At 49.5% G+C, this 21,211-nt stretch overlaps 1 long non-coding RNA gene across 1 annotated transcript in view; it reads right to left on the bottom strand.

Moving 5' to 3' along the window:
* The window catches only part of LOC134984571 (uncharacterized), a 45,955-nt gene extending 27,345 nt beyond the window's left edge, over positions 1–18,610 (bottom strand). Inside the window, exon 1 of the long non-coding RNA XR_010191759.1 lies at positions 18,518–18,610. This is a non-coding gene — a long non-coding RNA (uncharacterized LOC134984571). The remainder of the gene's footprint in view (positions 1–18,517) is intronic.
* Positions 18,611–21,211: the final 2,601 nt, after the last annotated feature.

Here is a 21,211-nt window from a genome sequence, read left to right as displayed (position 1 = left end):
TTCTTGGCCAATCCGGAGCCACAAGTATAGTTCTTACTCCTCTCCTTATTATTCTCAGTACTTTGGGTATGAGAGGTAGAGGAGGGAACGCATACACTGACCGGTACACCCACGGTGTTACCAGGGCGTCCACCGCTATTGCTTGAGGGTCCCTTGACCTGGCGCAATATCTGTCCAGTTTTTTGTTGAGACGGGACGCCATCATGTCCACCTTTGGTTTTTCCCAACAAATTACAATCACGTGGAAGACTTCTGGGTGAAGTCCCCACTCTCCCGGGTGGAGGTCGTGCCTGCTGAGGAAGTCTGCTTCCCAGTTGTCCACTCCCGGAATGAACACTGCAGACAGTGCTATCACATGATTTTCCGCCCAGCGGAGAATCCTTGCAGTTTCTGCCATCGCCCTCCTGCTTCTTGTGCCGCCCTGTCTGTTTACGTGGGCGACCGCCGTGATGTTGTCCGACTGGATCAATACTGGTTGACCCTGAAGCAGAGGCCTGGCTTGACTTAGGGCATTGTAAATAGCCCTCAGTTCCAGGATATTTATGTGAAGAGACGTTTCCATGCTTGACCACAAGCCCTGGAAGTTTCTTCACTGTGTGACTGCTCCCCAGCCTCTTAGGCTGGCATCCGTGGTCACCAGCATCCAATCCTGAATGCCGAATCTGCGGCCCTCTAGAAGATGAGCACTCTGTAACCACCACAGGAGCGACACCCTTGTCCTTGGAGATAGGGTTATCCGCTGATGCATCTGAAGATGCGATCCGGACCATTTTTCCAGCAGATCCCACTGAAAAGTTCTTGCATGGAATCTTACGAATGGAATTGCTTCGTAAGCAGCCACCATTTTTCCCAAGACTCTCGTGCATTGATGCACTGACACTTGGCTTGGTTTTAGGAGGTTCCTGACTAGCTCGGATAACTCACTGGCCTTCTCTTCCGGGAGAAACACCTTTTTCTGAACTGTGTCCAGAATCATTCCCAGGAACAGTAGACGTGTTGTTGGAATCAGCTGTGATTTTGGGATATTTAGAATCCACCCGTGCTGACGTAGCACTACCTGAGATAGTGCTACTCCAACCTCTAACTGTTCCCTGGCCCTTGCTCTTATCAGGAGATCGTCCAAGTAAGGGATAATTAAGACGCCTTTTCTTCGAAGAAGAATCATCATTTCGGCCATTACCTTGGTAAAGACCCTGGCTGCCGTGGACAATCCAAACGGCAGCGTCTGAAACTGATAGTGACAGTTCCGTACCACAAACCTGAGGTACCCTTGGTGAGAAGGGTAAATTGGGACATGGAGATAAGCATCCTTGATGTCCAGAGACACCATATAATCCCCTTCTACCAGGTTCGCAATCACTGCTCTGAGTGACTCCCTCTTGAATTTGAACCTTTTTATGTAAGTGTTCAAGGATTTTAGATTTAAAATCGGTCTCACCGAGCCGTCCGGCTTCGGTACCACAAACAGCGTGGAATAATACCCCTTTCCTTGTTGTAGGAGGGGTACCTTTATTATCACCTGCTGGGAATACAGCTTGTGAATAGCTTCCAATACCGCCTCCCTGTCGGAGGGAGACGTTGGTAGAGCAGACTTCAGGAACCGGCGAGGGGGAGAAGTCTCGAATTCCAATTTGTACCCCTGTGATACTACCTGTAGGATCCAGGGGTCCACTTGCGAGTGAGCCCACTGCGCGTTGAAATTTTTGAGACGGGCCCCCACCGTGCCTGAGTCCGCTTGTAAAGCCCCAGCGTCATGCTGAAGACTTGGCAAAAACGGGGGAGGGCTTCTGCTCCTGGGAAGAGGCTGCCTGGTGCAGTCTTTTCCCTCTACCTCTGCCCCTGGGCAGAAATGAGTGGCCCTTTGCCCGCTTGTTCTTATGGGAACGAAAGGACTGAGTTTGAAAAGACGGTGTCTTTTTCTGCCGAGAGGTGACCTGGGGTAAAAAGGTGGATTTTCCAGCCGTTGCCGTGGCCACCAGGTCTGATAGACCGACCCCAAATAACTCCTCCCCTTTATACGGCAATACTTCCATATGTCGTTTGGAATCCGCATCACCTGACCACTGTCGCGTCCATAACGCTCTTCTGGCAGAAATGGACATCGCACTCACTCTTGATGCCAGGGTGCAAATATCCCTCTGTGCATCTCGCATATAAAGTAATGCATCCTTTAAATGCTCTATAGTTAATAATATACTGTCCCTATCCAGGGTATCAATATTTTCAGTCAGGGAATCCGACCAAGCCACTCCAGCGCTGCACATCCAGGCTGAGGCGATTGCTGGTCGCAGTAGAACACCAGTATGTGTGTATATACCCTTTAAGATATTTTCCAGCCTTCTATCAGCTGGTTCCTTGAGGGCGGCCGTATCAGGAGACAGTAACGCCACTTGTTTTGATAAGCGTGTGAGCGCCTTATCTACCCTAGGGGGTGTTTCCCAACGTGCCCTTACCTCTGGCGGGAAAGGGTATAGTGCCAATAATTTGTTAGAAATCAGCAGTTTTTTATCGGGGGAAACCCACGCTTTATCACACACCTCATTTAATTCATCTGATTCAGAAAAAACTACTGGTAGTTTTTTCACACCCCACATAATACCCTTTTTTGTGGTACTTGTAGTGTCAGAAATGTTTAATGCCTCCCTCATTGCCGTGATCATGTAACGTGTGGCCCTACTGGACATTAAGTTTGTCTGCTCACCGTCGACACTGGATTCAGTATCCGTGTCTGGGTCTGTGTCGACCATCTGAGGTAACGGGCGTTTTAGCGCCCCTGACGGAGTCTGAGACGCTTGAACAGGCACTAACTGATTTGCCGGCTGTCTCATGTCGTCAACAGTTTTTTTTGCAAAGTGCTGACATTGTCACGTAATTCTTTAAACACAACCATCCAGTCAGGTGTCGACTCCCTAGGGGGTGACATCACTAACACAGGCAATTGCTCTGCTTCCACATCATTTTCCTCCTCATACATGTCGACACAATCGTACAGACACCCAGCACACACACAGGGAATGCTCTGATAGAGGACAGGACCCCACTAGCCCTTTGGGGAGACAGAGGGAGAGTTTGCCAGCACACACCAAAGCGCTATAAACTGTATAGGGACAACCTTATAATAAGTGTCTATCCCTTATAGCTGCTTATATATATTTTTTAGCCAAATAAGTGCCCCCCCTCTCTGTTTTACCCTGTTTCTGTAGTGCAGTGCAGGGGAGAGTCTGGGAGCCTTCCTACCAGCGGAGCTGTGTGGGAAAATGGCGCCGTGTGCTGAGGAGATAGGCCCCGCCCCCTTCTCGGCGGGCTCTTCTCCCGCTTTTATCTGGAAAACTGGCAGGGGTTAAATACATCCATATAGCCCAGGGGCTATATGTGATGTATTTTTTGCCATAGGAGGTATTTACATTGCTGCCCAGGGCGCCCCCCCCCCAGCGCCCTGCACCCTCAGTGACCGGAGTGTGAAGTGTGCTGAGAGCAATGGCGCACAGCTGCAGTGCTGTGCGCTACCTTATCTGAAGACAGGAACGTCTTCTGCCGCCGATTTCTGGACCTCTTCGTCTCTTCTGGCTCTGTAATGGGGCCGGCGGCGCGGCTCCGGGACCCATCCAGGCTGAACCTGTGATCGTCCCTCTGGAGCTAATGTCCAGTAGCCAAGAAGCCCAATCCACTCTGCACGCAGGTGAGTTCGCTTCTTCTCCCCTTAGTCCCACGATGCAGTGAGCCTGTTGCCAGCAGGACTCACTGAAAATAAAAAACCTATTTAAAACTTTTACTTCTAAGCAGCTCAGGAGAGTCACATAGCCTGCACCCTTCTCGTTCGGGCACAAAAATCTAACTGAGGCTTGGAGGAGGGTCATAGGGGGAGGAGCCAGTGCACACCACCTGATCCTAAAGCTTTTACTTTTGTGCCCTGTCTCCTGCGGAGCCGCTATTCCCCATGGTCCTTACGGAGTCCCAGCATCCACTTAGGACGTCAGAGAAAATGGCGCTGGTTAGTGCTGTGCGACCAAGCTCCGCCCCCTCTAGTGGTGGGCTTCGGTCCCGCTCAAATTCACAATTAATGGCGGGGGATGAACATAGTCACTGACTCCGCAGTCCCTATATGTGTATTGTGCCAAAAATAGAAGTATATATTGCTACCCAGGGCGCGCCCCCCCCCCCCCCCCCCCTGCGCCCTGCACCCATCAGTGTCTGCCGTCTTCTGCTGCCTTAGAAGTCTTCTTTCTTCTTATACTCACCTGGCTTCTATCTTCCGGCTCTGTGAGGAGGATGGCGGCGCGGCTCCGGGACGAACGGCAGGGGGAGACCTGCGTTCCTATCCCCCTGGAGCTAATGGTGTTCAGTAACCTAAGAAGCAGAGCCTATCAGTTAAGTAGGTCTGCTTCTCTCTCCTCAGTCCCACGATGCAGGGAGCCTGTTGCCAGCAGAGCTCCCTGAAAATAAAAAACCTAACAAAATTATTTTTTCAGAGAAATTCAGTAGAGCTCCCCTGTAGTGCATCCAGTCTCCTCTGGGTACAGGAACTAACCGAGGTCTGGAGGAGGGGCATAGAGGGAGGAGCCAGTGCACACCCATACTAAAAGTTCTTTAGAGTGCCCATATGTCCTGCGGAGCCCGTCTATACCCCCATGGTCCTTACGGAGTCCCCAGCATCCTCTAGGACGCAAGAGAAAATATACGTTATGGTAAGAACTTACCGTTGATAACGTGTTTTCTCTTATGTCCACAGGGATCCACAGGATAACACTGTGATACTGTCGAGCGACAGCGAAAATGGCACCAACACGGTCACAAACTTTCTGGTCGCCCAGTATGCATTGGGGCCTCCACTATATAGTCCCGCCCACTGACTCAGTCAGATCAGTTCTTTCCACAGCGATTTTAGGCAGTACCATTAGGTAGAAACCTGTACAGGCGATAAGAACACACACGCACACCCTTCCATACAAGAAGGAAGAGGTTTTAGTGATTGTCTAGATCCTCAAATCAGATGCGTCAGGGTGGGATCCCTGTGGATAGCTGTGGACATAAGAGAAAACACGTCATCAACGGTAAGTTCTTACCATAACGTATATTTCTCTGGCTGGGTCCACAGGGTTATCCACAGGATAACATTGGGATTCCCAAAGCAATTTAGTGGTGGGGACGCTCCTGATTACCCAGGAGGACCTTTCGCCCGAAGTCTGCGTCGTGAGAGGCAAAAGTATCCAAGGCATAATGTTTGATGAATGCGTTTATGGAAGACCATGTGGCTGCCTTACAAATCTGTTCTGCTGAAGCACCCTGTTGTGCTGCCCATGAAGGACCTACCTTACGTGTAGAGTGCGCAGAGACTTTAGCCGGAATAGGGAGATCTGCATGAGAATAAGCTTCTGATATTACCATTCGGAGCCATCTCGCCAGCGTCTGTTTACTAGCAGGCCATCCTCTTCTATGGAATCCGTAGAGGATAAAGAGGGAATCCGTTTTCCAGATGACACTAGTACGATCTATGTAGATTTTTAAAGCCCGGACCACGTCCAGTGACGCTTCTCCCGCAGATAGTCCCGATACCTGAAAAGCTGGGACTACAATCTCTTCATTCAGGTGAAACTTTGACACCACCTTTGGAAGATAGCTAGATCTCGTTCTGAGAACTGCTCTGTCTGGAAAAAAACTTGGGAAAGGAGACTTACATGATAATGCTCCTAAATCCGATACTCTTCTGGCTGACGCCATTGCCAGTAAAAAAAGAACTTTAACCGTTAACCACTTACGATCTGCTTTCTCAAGTGGTTCAAACAAAGGACCCTGGAGAAATTTAAGAACCAGATTCAAATCCCAGGGAGCTGCAGGAGGAACAAATGGAGGTTGAATATGTACTACTACTTGAAAAAACGTACGTACATCCTGTAAATCAGCAATCTTCTGCTGAAACCATACAGTTAACGCTGATACTTAAACCTTCAAGGAAGCAACTTTCAAACCCTTATCCAGGCCTGCCTGAAGGAAATCCAATATCCTAGCTATTTTAAAAGATCTCGGATTAAAGTTTTTTCCAGTACACCAGTGAATATATGCTTGCCATATTCTATGATATACACGGGCCAAAGAAGGTTTTCTTGCTCTAAGCATGGTTTGGATTACTTCCTTCGAAAATCCTTTAGACTCTAAGATAGAGGTTTCAACAGCCACGCCGTCAAAGATAGGCAATCCAGATGACTGACAACAAGGACCCTGCATTAACAGATCTGGACGTTGAGGGAGCAGTATCGGTGCTTCCACAGACATTCTCCACAGATCTGTGTACCAATGCCTTCTTGGCCAAACTGGAGCTATTAGAATGATTGATCCTTTTGCTTGTTTTATCTTTCTCACTACCCTGGGTAACAGATATATTGGAGGGAACAGATATGCCAGCTGAAACCTCCATTCCACTGACAGTGCATCTACCAGGACCGCTCCTGGGTCCCTTGTTCTTGATCCGTACCTCGGAACTTTGTTGTTTAGTCGAGACGCCATCAGGTCTATCTCCGGTAGACCCCATCTGTTCACTAGTGTCTGAAACACTTCTGGGTGTAGTGCCCATTCGGTTTCCTAAATGGTGTACCGACTGAAAAAATCTGCTTCCCAATTTAGTACACCCGGGACAAATACTGCTGACAATGCCGGGAGATGGAGTTCTGCCCATTTTAGAATGGGAGTTACTTCTTCCATCAGACTCTTGCTGCGAGTCCCTCCTTGATGATTTATGTATGCTACTGCCGTCGCATTGTCTGAGCGGATCTGGACTGGTCTTCCTAGTAGATTGTCCAAGAGATTTATCGGCAGGCGACTTTCCCTTGCGGTCGATTTTCCCTGGAACCATAGGCTTCCGAGTACCTTGCAGGCTGGCATCTGTTGTCGGGTCTTTCCACTCTTATCCAAAAGGGTCTCCCCTTGTTTAAATGGTCTGTCTGTAGCAACCACGCTAGAGACCTTTTTACATTCACTGGAATCTTTATCATCTGCTTTTTTATTATAGGGCAGAGCTTGGAACTGGAAATGTTCCTGGAGGATGGCAAACCTGAGGTAACACTGATGTGATAGTGCTGTAGGCACATGTAGGTAAGCATCCCGCACATCCAGAGATACCATGTAATCTCCCGGTTCCATAGCCAACATTATGGAGCGCAACGTCTCCATGTGGAACTTCAGGATCCAAATGTATTTGTTCAACATTTTCAGATTGAGGATTGGTCGGTATGACCCATTTGGTTTCTGGATTAGAAATAGATTGGAGTAAAACCCCTGCCCCTTTTGTGATGGAGGTACTGGGACAATCACACCTGACTGCAGTAATTTTTGGACTGCTTCTTGCAGGGCATTGGCCTTCGACTCTATATGAGACGGGCTGGTGCAAAAAAAAAATATTTGAGGAGGCTGCCTCCTGCATGGGAACCCATACCCCTGAGATACCACCATCTGCACCCAAGCATCTGTTGTTGACTGTTGCCATATGTGTGCAAAATGCAGGAGTCGGCCCCCAACCCTGGAATCCTCCAGGCGGAGGCCCGTCTCTTCAGGCTGATTGTTTCTGTTCAGGTTTGGAAGCTGGCTTTTTGCTAGCCCACTGCTTCCTACCCCTGGGTTTAAACTGGGGTTGCTTAGACTCCTCTTTTGCCTTGGCTTTGCTTTGCCAACGAAATGAGTGAAATTTTAAACCCTTGGACTTAGGGTTATAAATAGCCGGAAATCTGACCTTTTTCGATTCACCCTCTGATTCTAGGATATCCGATAAAGGTTTCCCAAATAATATATTACCTACAAAAGGCAATGCTTCCAATTCTTTCTTGGATTCCGCATCTGCCTTCCAGGTACGTAGCCAAACTGCTCTGCGAGCGACTACTGCCAGGGCTGAAGCTTTAGAAACAACTGTACCTACATCAATTGCCGCTTCTTCCAAATACTGGGCAGATTATCTTAAACGGCAAAAGCTATCCTCTTGTTCCCTAGTAGGGGAAGGGATGCTATACTCTAGTTCCTCTATCCATTCGCCCATTGCCTTTGCTACCCAGGCCAAAGCCATAGCAGGTCTTACCACTGCTCCTACTAGAGAGAAAAAATAAGAATTTACTCACCGGTGATTCTATTTCTCGTAGTCCGTAGTGGATGCTGGGGACTCCGTAAGGACCATGAGGAATAGACGGGCTCCGCAAGGGGCTGAATATGCAGCACTCCCTTAACAAACCTCTGAACCTCAGGCAGTGAAGCCAGTTCTTTTTGAAAGAAAATGGATAGGGCCGAAATCTGGACCTTTATGGGCCCTAATTTTAGGCCCAAAGTCACCCCTGACTGTAGGAAGTGCAGGAATCGACCAAGCTGGAATTCCTCTGTAGGGGCCTTCCTGGCCTCACACCAAGCAACATATTTTCGCCATATACGGTGATAATGCTTTGCTGTCACGTCCTTCCTAGCCTTTATCAGCGTAGGCATAACTTCATCTGGAATGCCCTTTTCTGCTAGGATCCGGCGTTCAACCGTCATGCCGTCAAACGCAGCCGCGGTAAGTCTTGTAACAGACAGGGCCCTTGTTGCAACAGGTCCTGTCTGAGAGGCAGAGGCCAGGGGTCCTCTGTGATCATCTCTAGTAGTTCTGGGTACCAAGTCCTTCTTGGCCAATCCGGAACAATGAGTATTGTTCTCACTCCTCTTAATTACTATTCTCAGCATCTTGGGTATGAGGGAAGAGGAGGAAACACACAGACCGACTGGAACACCCATGGTGTTACTAGTGCGTCCACAGCCATCGCCTGAGGGTCCCTTGACCTGGCGCAATATCTTTTTAGATTTTTATTGAGGTGGGACGCCATCATGTCCACCTGTGGCAGTTCCCATCGATTTGCGATCTGCGTGAAGACTTCCTGATGAAGTCCCCACTCTCCCGGGTGGAGGTCGTGCCTGCTGAGGAAGTCTGCTTCCCAGTTGTCCACTCCCGGAATGAACACTGCTGACAGTGCTTGCACGTGATTCTCCGCCCAACGAAGAATCTTTGTGGCTTCCGCCATTGCCACCCTGCTTCTTGTGCCGCCCTGGCGGTTTACATGGGCGATCGCCGTGATGTTGTCTGACTGAATCAGCACTGGTTGGTCTCGAAGCAGAGGCTCCGCTTGACTCAGGGCGTTGTATATGGCCCTTAGTTCCAGTAGATTTATGTGCAGACAGGTCTCCTGACTTGACCACAGCCCTTGGAAGTTTCTTCCCTGAGTGACTGCCCCCCATCCGCGGAGGCTTGAATCCGTGGTCACCATGACCCAGTCCTGTATGCCGAACCTGCGGCGCTCAAGAAGGTAGGCACTTTGCAGCCACCATAGAAGAGACACCCTGGCCCTGGGGGACAGGGTGATCAGTCGATGCATCTGAAGATGTGATCCGGACCACACTGAAAGATCCTCGCATGGAACCTGCCGAATGGAATAGCTTCGTATGACGCAACCATCTTTCCCAGGACTCGCGTGCAGTGATGCACCGATACCTGTTTTGGTTTCAGGAGGTCTCTGACCAGAGTCACGATCTCCTGTGCCTTCTCCTCTGGGAGAAACCTTCATCTGTCCAGAATCATACCCAGGAAGGGCAGACGCGTCGCAGGAATCAGCTGTGACTTTGGAATATTCAGAATCCAACCGTGTTGATGTAACACTTCCTGAGAGTGTGCTACGCTGCTCAGCAACTGCTCCCTGGACCTCGCCTTTATGAGGACATCGTCCAAGGATGGGATAATTGTAACCCCTTGCTTCCGAAGGAGCACCATCATCTCCGCCATTACCTTGGTAAATATTCTCGTGCTGTGGACAGGCCAAACGGCAACGTCTGGAATTGGTAATGACAGTCCTGTACCACAAACCTGAGGTACTCCTGATGAGGCGGATAACTGGGGACATGCAAGTAAGCATTCTTGATGTCCAGAGATACCATAATGTGAATTGCCGCCAGCACTACCTCCCTTTCCATGGGGGAAGCTGGCAAGGCCGATTTTAGGTAACGGTGAGGGGGGGGGTCACTTCGAATTCCAGCATGTTTCCCTGAGATACAATTTGTATAGCCCAAGGATCCACCTGTGAGCGAACCCACTGGTTGCTGAAATCTCGGAGACGCGCCCCCACCGCTCCTGGCTCCGCCTGTGGAGCCCCAGCGTCATGCGGTGGATTTAGTGGAAGCCGGGCAGGACTTTTGTTCCTGGGAACTAGCTGCATGGTGCAGCCTTTTTCCTTTACCCCTTCCTCTGGCAAGAAAATATGCACCTCTGACTTTGCTCTTTTGCGAACGAAAGGACTGCATTTGGTAATACGGTGCTTTCTTAGGCTGTGGAGGTACATAAGGCAAGAAATTTGACTTCCCAGCCGTAGCTGTGGAAACTAGGTTGGAGAGAGCGTCCCCAAATAACTCCTCACCCTTATAAGGTAAAACCTCCATGTGTTTTTTTTTTAGAGTCGACATCCCCTGTCCATTGCAGAGTCCATAAGACCCTTCTGGCAGAGATGGACATTGCATTTACTTTAGAGCCCAGCAGGCAAATGTCCCTCTGGGCATCCCGCATATATAGGACCGCGTCCTTGATATGTGCCAGGGTCATCAAAACACAGTCTCTGTCTCCTCAGACAGAGTATCCGTCCATGCCGCTACCGCTCTACACATCCAAGCTGAAGCAATGGCTGGCCTCAGCAGTGTACCAAAATGTGAGTAAACAGACTTCAGGATAGCTTCCAGCTTTCTATCCGCAGGATCCTTTAGGGCGGCCGTATCCTGAGACGGCAGGGCCACCCTTTTAGACAAGCGCGTCAACGCCTTGTCTACCCTAGAGGATACGCCATCAGTAATCTTTTGGAAATCACTTGCTTCCTAACCGGGGAATCCCAGGCTTTTTCACATAATTCATTCAATTCATGTGACGGGGGAAAAGTCACTTCTTGGTTTTTCTCCCCATACATATAAATCCTTTTGTCAGGGACAGGATTTTCCTCAGAAATGTGTAATACATCCTTCATTGCCACAATCATGTAGCGGATGGCTTTAGTCATTTTAGGCTGCAATTTTGCCTCACCGTCGTCGAGACTGGAATCAGAGTCCGTGTCGACATCTGTGTCAACTAACTGGGATATTGGGCGCTTTTGAGACCCTGACGGCCTCTGCGCTGTGGGAGCAGGCATGGGCTGAGACCCCGACTGTTCCAATCTGTTATGCAAGGAGCTTACATTATCATTTAACACCTTCCACATATCCATCCAATCCGGTGTCGGTCCCGTCGGGGGCGACACCACATCAGTTTGCACTTGTTCTGCCTCCACGTATCCTTCCTCATCAAACATGTCGACACAGGCGTACCGATACACCACAGATACACAGGGAATGCTCTGATTGAGGACAGGACCCCACACAGGCTTTTGGGGAGACAGAGAGAGAGAGTATGCCAGCACACACCACAGCGCTATATAACCCAGGAATTACACAGTACTTTACTGTTTACACGGTAGCGTATATATATATATATATATATATATATATATATATATATATATACACATATACACATACACACACACACACATGTATACTGCAGGGGAGAGCCTGGGGAGCGTACTTCTGTGAAGAGAAAATAGTGCTGGTGTGCTGAGGAAGAAGGCCCCGCCCCCTCAGCGGCAGGCTTCTGTCCCGCATCTCATGTGTAAAAATGGCGAGGGCTCGCACATATATACAGTGCCTGACTGTATATATGTGTACTTTTGCCATCAGGTATCTTAATTGCTGCCCAGGGCGCCCCCTCTCACCCCTGCACCCTACAGTGACCGGAGTGTGCGGGTGTGCTGTGGGAGCAATGGCGCACAGCTGCAGTGCTGTGCGCTACCTTTAGTGAGGATAGGAGTCTTCTGCCGCCGGTTTCAAAGTCTTCTTGCTTCTGTACTTGTGGCTCTGCGAGGGGGACGGCGGCGCGGCTCCGGACAATCAAGGTTAGGTTCCTGTGTTCGATCCCTCTGGAGCTAATGGTGTCCAGTAGCCTAAGAAGCGCAACCTAACTGCAGTTAGTAGGTTTGCTTCTCTCCCCTCAGTCCCACATAGCAGGGAGTCTGTTGCCAGCAGAAGCTCTCTGAAAATAAAAAACCTAACAAAATACTTTCTTTACTAGTAAGCTCAGGAGAGCCCACTAAAAGCACCCAGCTCTGGCCGGGCACAGATTCTAACTGAGGTCTGGAGGAGGGGCATAGAGGGAGGAGCCAGTGCACACCAGTAGTACTAAATCTTTCTTAGAGAGCCCAGTCTCCTGCGGAGCCCGTCTATTTCCCATGGTCCTTACGGAGTCCCCAGCATCCACTAGGACGTTAGAGAAATATTTTTCAAAAGGCTCTCTACCCTTCTGTCTGTGACATCATTCAATGAGGTAGATGACGGTGGTAAAGCAGATTTATGCACGAGTCGCAGAACATGTGCATCTACTTTCTTCTCGAACAATCTCCAGCAGGAAATGGATAATAAGAATTCCATCTTTTAGGGATCTTAAACTTTTTACTGGGCTCTGCCCAAGACTCATCCATCATTTCAGTCAGCTCATCTGATGCTGGAAATTCAGCTTTCACTGATTTTGTTTGTTTAAATACAGGTGCTTTAGCTTTTAATACTGTCTTGGCTGGTTCTTCCAGAGAAAGCACAGCCTTCACAGCATCAATAAGTTCAGCTACATCATCTGAACTAAAGCTCTGCGACTGATCATCATACGGAGTTGAATCGATTGTTTCCGCATCATCCTCTGATGTATCCTCTTGTGTAGTCTGCCATACAGACGTATCTGTCTTAGTCTTACCTGTCCCTGTACACTGCCGCTCTTGATAACGGACACGGACGCTCACCGATGGACACGGACGCTGAGCGAATTCCACGTGTATGCAGACGCTAAAGGCCTGCGACTCGGTCTGGGCGGGTTTATATCCAGTGTACACAACCGCAGCGTCTAAGCTGCGACCGAGTACCCTCGTGGTAGCGTCTGAGCCGGAAGTGAGGTCATTTAGTTCATGAAACGAGAGACACGCGGAAACTGGTCATGAACTCGGAAGAGGGGCGGCCAGGAGAGCGTCTGAATCCCCGTTGACTTAAACTCCCAGGATCGCGGCCTCACCTAGTCCTGGCGCCTATGATCCCAGGAGCGTAGCGCTGTCACACTCTTGATGTTCGGCGAATCAACACACTGATTGTAGTCTCCACCAAATCAGTGTAGCTGTGTCCTGACCCCTCTAGTAAGAGGAAGTCCATAGACTCACCATCTCCCCATGCTCCGGCCACAGCCTGGTAATGTCTGCTGGACCTGCTAGAACTTAGAGACAGCACTGATACCTGAAGGTAAGCGTAGTTGCTACCCGGTGGGGAGTTGTTGGAGCGACTTTCTAGTATGCGTTTAAGACGCTGTTAAGAGAAGTCGCTCAAAAAACATATAGTAAGTCAATAAAAATAAGAGGATTTTGGTACTTACCGATAAATCCATTTCTCTGAATCCTCTAGGGGACACTGGAGTCCTATACAGTAGGGGTGTGAAGCCTTGACCCGGAGGTGTGGCACAATCTTAAATTAGCATTGTCTGCACAGCCGGCTCCTCCCCCTTCACATCCCTCCTCCCTCAGTTTGAAAAATGTGACTGAGAGAATAGGACATGATACTATAGCCCATGGCGAGGAACCGAACAACATATCCAACAGCGGCCAAGAACTCTTAACCGAATAATTAACGCTGTTTGCACGAACTGATTAAAAACAAGAACTTTGAACACAGCAGGTTGACAGCACCGAGGCGGGCGTCCAGTGTCCCCTAGAGGATTCAGAGAAATGGATTTATCGGTAAGTACCAAAATCCTCTTTTCGCTTTCATCCACTAGGGGACACTGGAGTCCTTTACAGTAGGGGACGTCCCAAAGTTTTCCCCCAGGGAGGGAGTGCTGTCGGTGGCCTGCAAAACTAAACGTCCGAACTTAAGATTCTCCGGACGCAAAAGTATCAAACTTGTAAAATCTCGAACGTGTGGGCTGAAGACCACGTCGCCGCTCTGCAAAGTCGAGTAGTGGAAGCACCTCTGGCAGCCGCCCACGAGGCACCCACTGATCGGGTAGTATGAGCATCCGTCTGAACCGGAACCTGTTTGCCACAGGAAATATAAGCCTGCCGAATGGCAAGTCTAATCCATCTGGACAAAGTCTGCTTGGAGGCCGGCCAACCCTTCTTTGGCCCATCATAAAGAACAAACAAATGGTCCGACTTTCTGAAGGACGACGTAACCTGTACGTATACCCGTAAAGCTCGGACAACATCCAATGACACATCCTCATCTGTGAGACCCTGGAAAGATGGGACCACTATTGGCTAGTTTACATGAAACCCCGACACCACCTTCAGAAGGAAGACTGCTCTTGTACGGAGTTCCGCCCTATCCTCATGAAAAACTAAGAAAGGGCTCTTACAGGATAAAGCTCCCAACTCAGAAACCCGCCTAGCCGAAGCCAAGGCAAGTAATAACGTGACCTTCCAAGAAAGATATTTCAGGTCCGTTCTTGTCAATGGCTCAAAAGTCGGTGACTTCAAATATTCTAAAACCAAACCTAAGTCCCATGGTGCCGTGGGAGGACGAAAAGGGGGTTGAATCCTCAGAACCCCCTGTAAAAAAGTTTGAATCTCTGGTAAGGATGCTAACCGCTGTTGAAAAAGGATGGAGAGAGCCGAAATCTGAACCTTCAAAGAGCCCAATCTGAGTCCTCCCTCTAGACCGGCCTGAAGGAACAGTAGAAGTCGCGATAAATGGAAATTAGATGAATTCCATCCCCGTTCCTGACACCAAGCCATGTACCGTCTCCAAATCCTGTAGTAGTGCCTGGCTGTGACCGGTTTCCTTGCGGCAATCATTGTAGGAATGGCCGTTCGTGGGATCCCTCTGTTTCTTAAGATCCGGGTTTCAATAGCCACGCCGTCAAACGCAGCCTGTTTAGGTCGGGGTGCAGGAACGGTCCCTGAGATAGCAGGTCCTCTCTCTGAGGTAACCTCCAAGGATCTTCCGCAAGTAACCCTCGCAGGTCGGTGTACCAACTCCTGCGGGGCCAATCTGGTGCGATTAGAATGACCCACACTCGTTCCCGCTTTATTCTTTTCAGGACCCCGAGTATGAGTGGGAAAGGTGGAAAAATGTAAACCCTCCTGTAACACCAAGGAAGTGTTAATGCGTCCACTCCTTCTGCTGCTGGATCTCGAGTTCTTGACACATATCTGGGCAGCTGATGATTTTGTCGAGACGCCATTAGATCCACCTGAGGCAGACCCCATCTTCTCACAATCATGTTGAAAATCCGTGGATGAAGGCACCACTCTCCCGGATGCATGTCCTGGCGACTGAGGTAATCTGCCTCCCAGTTCTCCACACCTGGAATGAACACTGCCGAGAGAATGAGGTCTCTTCTTTCTGCCCACAACAAGATCTTTGTGGCCTCCTTTAATGCCATCCTGCTCTTTGTTCCTCCTTGACGGTTTATGTAAGCCGTCGTCGTGACATTGTCCGACTGAATCCTGATGTGTTGATTCATGACTAGGTCTTCTGCTAAGAGAAGGGCATTGCAGACTGCTCTTAGTTCGAGGATATTTATGGGTAATTTGCTTTCTTGTATCATCCACCGTCCCTGAAACTGACGGTCCTCTAGGTCTCTGCGCTGCACCTGCTACTACAAACATTGATTTTAACGCCGTGTCAACTTTACGGTCGGACGCATCCTTTAAAGTAGTTACGTTAGGAATTGGCAAGATTGTCAAAGAAGACAATCTTCCTAGTGAAGCATCCACTACCGGCGGATTTTCCCACTTGTCCATTACACCCCTAGGTAGGGGGTAAGTTACCTGAAAACGTTTCGGAAATTGAAAAAGTTTGTCAGGTTGTTTCCAAGCCTCCTCCATCTGAGACTGGAGGGATTTAGGAATGGGGAACGCTGCTGAACACGGCTTCTGGGATTCAAACAAATCGAAATCCTCCGGCTCCCGGACATCCTCTTACTTAAAGCTTAGGATGTCCTTAACCGCGTCAATTAAGGAATCCAGACCAGAGATCACCGAGTCTTCTTCAGGAAAATTGGCGTCTAGGTTAGGTTCAATTAACTCACCTTCTTCCGTATTCCAGAAGAAAACCCTCTTCCTCCTCAGTTTCTGGTATAATAGGAAGAGTTCTTTTAACAGCCCTGGGCACACTCGTCTCAGCGTGTGCGAGCGGTGTTAACTTAATGAGAAATTCCTCCATTGTCTTTGAGAATCCCGCAGCCCATTCCGATTGCTGCTTGTGGGATTCTGCCATTTCCTTGGAGATTCTATTAGCAGGGTTGTCTTCCCAAGCCTTAAGGGCCCTACACACTTAAAGATTATCTGTCTGATTGGAAAGAAAATCTGGCAATGTCTGGGAGCAAATGACAATCAACCATTTGCTTCCAAAATCCAGAAAATGGACAGAAATGGTTGTTAAGATCAATTGTTTTAACGAAACAAACTTAACCAATTTGTTTGAAAGTCCATTTTTGTCTGTTGTGCAGTGTTTAAGAGCAAATGGTCAATTGTCATTTGCTCCCATACATTACCAGATTTTTGTTCCAACCAGAAAGATTGGACAGATAATCTTTAAGTGTGTAGGGCACTTTAGGCAGAGCACTGCTCCCAGGTGGAGCAGTCCTTGTCTAAGCAGGAGTCGCACACCCCGGAGCTGCCAACCCGCGCGCTCTTCTTGTTACATTTCGTACAAACATAGCAGGTCTTTGAGGTCTTGGTAGCCTTAGACATGTTGTTTTTCTTTTTTAAAACCCCTTACCAGGGTATTACGCAGCGCTTTCACCCTTTAAACTAGGAAGAGAAAGACTGGGAGATGACGGAAGCGAAGGTATTGGATCCGGCTGGAATTACCTGTCCCCTTTTCTTTATAAAAAGGAACAGGTCAAAAAATTAAAATAAAAAATAAACCAGCCGACTCTCAACCCTCACACCCCAACTGTAAATCAGCCACGATGTTAGAGTTGGCTTGCTTCTGTGTATTTTCTCCGGGATCTTTGAAACAGACGTCCCTTGAAAATATAATTTGTAAAGTTTGATTACTTTTCAGAAGATCCTCGTATATGATCTATATACATTACACCAGCAGAGGGAGCTGTTGCCTAACTCGCTCTACTATCTTAATGCATGTACTATCCAGGCCGTGCAGCAGGGGGAGTTATTTATTTTATGAATAAACTTTGTCCTATGTACACTACTGGTGGGGAAGGACCCATCCCTCACCTCATCCTGGCACCAAAACGAATAAACATGGCCCCCACTATGTAAGTTCCGCCGTCCCCCCCTGCTTACAGGGAAGACAGGATGAGTCCCGCGCCGCACTGAGTCTCTCACGCTCTGCCCTTCCTCCCTGATTAGCTGTATAAAAGGGAGTTTTAAACAGTATTCTCAGTAAAGGTTTTAGAGAGAGGGAATATATCTATATCTCTATATATCTATCTATATCTCTATATATCTATCTATATCTATCTATATCTATATCTCTCTATCTCTTTACTAAGTCCCTAGCCTAAGCTTGTACCAGTAATAGTTGATCTTTGAGGATATCCTGTGGAGAGATGCCGGTCCCTTCAATAGGGATCTTTGTCTCTCTGAATTCAGGTAGCTTTGTCCCCCCTTTATTAGGGTTACGCGGCCCCTTTTAGATCTTTAGTCAGGAGCTCAAGTTCTCCACGTGTTGTGCCTCCAGCACAATTTTTCAAACTGAGGCAGGAGGGATGTGAAGGGGGAGGAGCCGGCTGTGCAGACAATGTTAATTTAAGATTGTGCCACACCTCCGGTTCAAGGCTTCACACCCCTACTGTATAGGACTCCAGTGTCCCCTAGTGGATGAAAGAGAAAGTAAAGTAAAAGCTTGAGGCTGCTCTCTCAGCAGCCCTGTGACCATGCGGCTTCCTGCCGCACCAAGTAAAAAACTATATAGTGGAGGCCCCAATGCATCCTGGGAGGCCAGAAAGCTCGTGGCCGTGTTGGTGCCATTGTCGCTCGACAATATCCCAATGTTATCCTGTGGATAACCCTGTGGACCAAGCCAGAGAAATACACAATAAGCATATCCTTTGAACAATCTATATTAAACAATAACCCTGACGCACTTTGCCCTCTCAGGGTGTAGAATATATGGATAGCAGTAGGAGTGCGATACACGGAGTAGATATCACACAGCAGTTACATGCGGGGTTATAGAGGAGGCGCTATGCATTCTGGGAACAGTCAAAGCTTTTAGCCTGTTGGTGGTTCGGATCAAGATCCTACTCTACACCCCGATGTTATTCCCTGTGAAACCCAGAGTACCCTGCAGCAGAAAAAAAACCACATCACAATAATGACATTTGCATAGAGTCAGATTAAACTGAGGTGAAACAGTATAATATCAGTGTATAAGACACACAGCTCCTCTACAGATCATATAGTGACAGTCACTTTGGTATATTGGGGAGACCCTAAATCCCACCTACCTGATCCTCCTGTGGGATCCTGTGATTCTCCTCTGTACAATCCTGGGAATACAGAGGACAGGGACATCTCTCTGGGGTATCTCTGTTACTGGGCCCATCTGTAGGAGACACACAGTGACTGAGTACAGTGTATATATGCGATTATCAGGTGATGTGTGTATATAGGGGCCCCAATACCTGCTCTCCCCTGTACAATACATGACAGTCTCCTCTTACCCAGTGATGTGAGGGGCCGGTGATTCTCCATCATCACGTCCTTGTACAGACCCCTGTGTTCCTCTATATACTCCCCCTCCTGCATGGAGACATAGACAGTGACATCCTGGCACCTTATAGGAACCTGACACACACAGTGATACAGTCATCATCCAGACACGTCCCCTGGTGTTACTGTATAATGCCCCATTCCCAGCAGTCACCTCTCCAGTCATCACCCAGACACATCCCCTGGTGTTACTGTACAATGTCCCATTCCCAGCAGTCACCTCTCCAGTCAGCAGCTGAATGATCTTATTGGTGAGTTCCAGGATCTTCTGGTCATTGTCTCCCTCATGTATCAGTGAGTGAGGTGGAGGCACCGGGATGGGGCTCTGGGTCCTCCTATGTCCTCCTGACACGTGGGGATAGCTGGGCGTCTTCTTCACCACTGTGTATTCCTGTGAAATACGGGAGACACCAAATATCATTGTATACACTCCTAGATCCCCTGACCTCCCCAGTCATGTCCCTGTATTAGTACTCTAAATATAAGTGATGTCACTGTAACACTCCCAGATCTCCTCACCTCCCCAGTCATGTCCCTGTATTATAACTATAGATATAAGTGATGTCACTATGTCGCTCACAGATCCCCTCACCTCAAGAAGGAGGGTGGCAGAAGACAGGCTAGTGGAAGGTGAGGGGGCAGCAGGGTCAGACGGGGTGGCAGGTGAAGGGGTCGGCAAAAAACAGACTGGGGGTAGCAGGAAAGGGTGGTAGTAGAAGACAGGCAGCAGCAGGTGAGGTGGTAGGATGGGGGAGGCGGTAGGTGAGGAGGGGTTGCAGTAGAGATGCAGTAATGACAGGCAGGGGGCTGCATGTGTGGGGGGGGGGGGGACAATGGTCAGCAGGTGAGGAAGGGAGCAGGTGAGGGGGTCAACAGGAGACAGGTGGGGAGCGGCTGGAGACTGGGAAGGTACAGGTAGGGGGCAGCAGAAAGTGGTGGCAGGGGGCTGCAAGGCAAGGGGGTTGCAGGGTGAGATGGGATATGGCAGCCATTACCTGGAGGATGAGAGCGGCAGTAGAGACGGGTGGGGATGCTGTTAGCGTCTGCCAGTCTTGTAAATGTCCCTCCAAAAATGGTCGCCATCTCCTCTAGAACAGTCTGAAGTGTCTCCTGAGGCGGTGGCCATTTTGGGTGAGACACTTTCAACATTATTTCATGCGGAAAGCCAGATATGGAATACTGTCTCAAAGAGACCGCGGCCGCATGCGCCCCATGTGATTGCACAGATCACCTAACCCTAGAAATGGCTCTGATGGCAGAAGACTGGGGTGCGGCAGGAGATAGGTGAAGGGGCAACAGGAGAATGACAAGGAGCGGCAGGTTAGAAGGGCAGCAGGTGAGGGACAGACAGGGGGCTGCAGGCGAGGAGGCATTAGGACAATGTCAGGGGCAGCAGGTGAGGGGGCATTAGGAGAATATACGGGTAGAAAATGAGGGGTATTAGGAGAATGTAGGGGCAGTAGGTGACAGACAGGGGGTAGTAAATGAGGGGATATTAGGATGTCAGGGGCAGCAGATAACAGACGGACAGCAGGTGAGTGGGCATTAGGCGAATGTCAGGGACAGGAGAGGGGGCACTGGGAGAGGATGGGGGCATTGGGATAGGGGGTATTGGGAGAGGATGGGGGCATTGGGAGAGGGGGCATTGGGAGAGGATGGGGGCATTGGGAGAGGGGGCATTGGGAGAGGATGGGGGCATTGGGAGAGGGGGCATTGGGAGAGGATGGGGGCATTGGGAGAGGGGGTATTGGGAGAGGATGGGGGCATTGGGAGAGGGGGTATTGGGAGAGGGGGTATTGGGAGAGGATGGGGGCATTGGGAGAGGGGGTATTGGGAGAGGATGGGGGCATTAGGAGAGGGGGTATTGGGAGAGGATGGGGGCATTAGGAGAGGGGGTATTGGGAGAGGATGGGGGCATTAGGAGAGGGGGTATTGGGAGAGGATGGGGGCATTAGGAGAGGGGGTATTGGGAGAGGATGGGGGCATTAGGAGAGGGGGTATTGGGAGAGGATGGGGGCATTAGGAGAGGGGGTATTGGGAGAGGATGGGGGCATTAGGAGAGGGGGTATTGGGAGAGGATGGGGGCATTAGGAGAGGGGGTATTGGGAGAGGATGGGGGCATTAGGAGAGGGGGTATTGGGAGAGGATGGGGGCATTAGGAGAGGGGGTATTGGGAGAGGATGGGGGCATTAGGAGAGGGGGTATTAGGAGAGGATGGGGGCATTAGGAGAGGATGGGGGCAGGAGAGGGGGTATTAGGAGAGGATGGGGCAGGAGAGGGGTATTAGGAGAGGTTGGGGCAGGAGAGGGGGTATTAGGAGAGGATGAGGGCAGGAGAGGGGGTATTAGGAGAGGATGGGGCAGGAGATGGGGTATTAGGAGAGGTTGGGGGCAGGAAGGGCGGTATTAGGAGAGGATGGGGGCAGGAGA

Source organism: Pseudophryne corroboree (assembly GCF_028390025.1).
Source record: "Pseudophryne corroboree isolate aPseCor3 chromosome 3 unlocalized genomic scaffold, aPseCor3.hap2 SUPER_3_unloc_64, whole genome shotgun sequence".
NCBI classification, from domain to species: Eukaryota; Metazoa; Chordata; class Amphibia; order Anura; family Myobatrachidae; genus Pseudophryne; species Pseudophryne corroboree.
The sequence above is the reverse complement of the archived record's forward strand: the minus strand, read 5'-3'. Positions and strand labels throughout refer to the sequence as shown.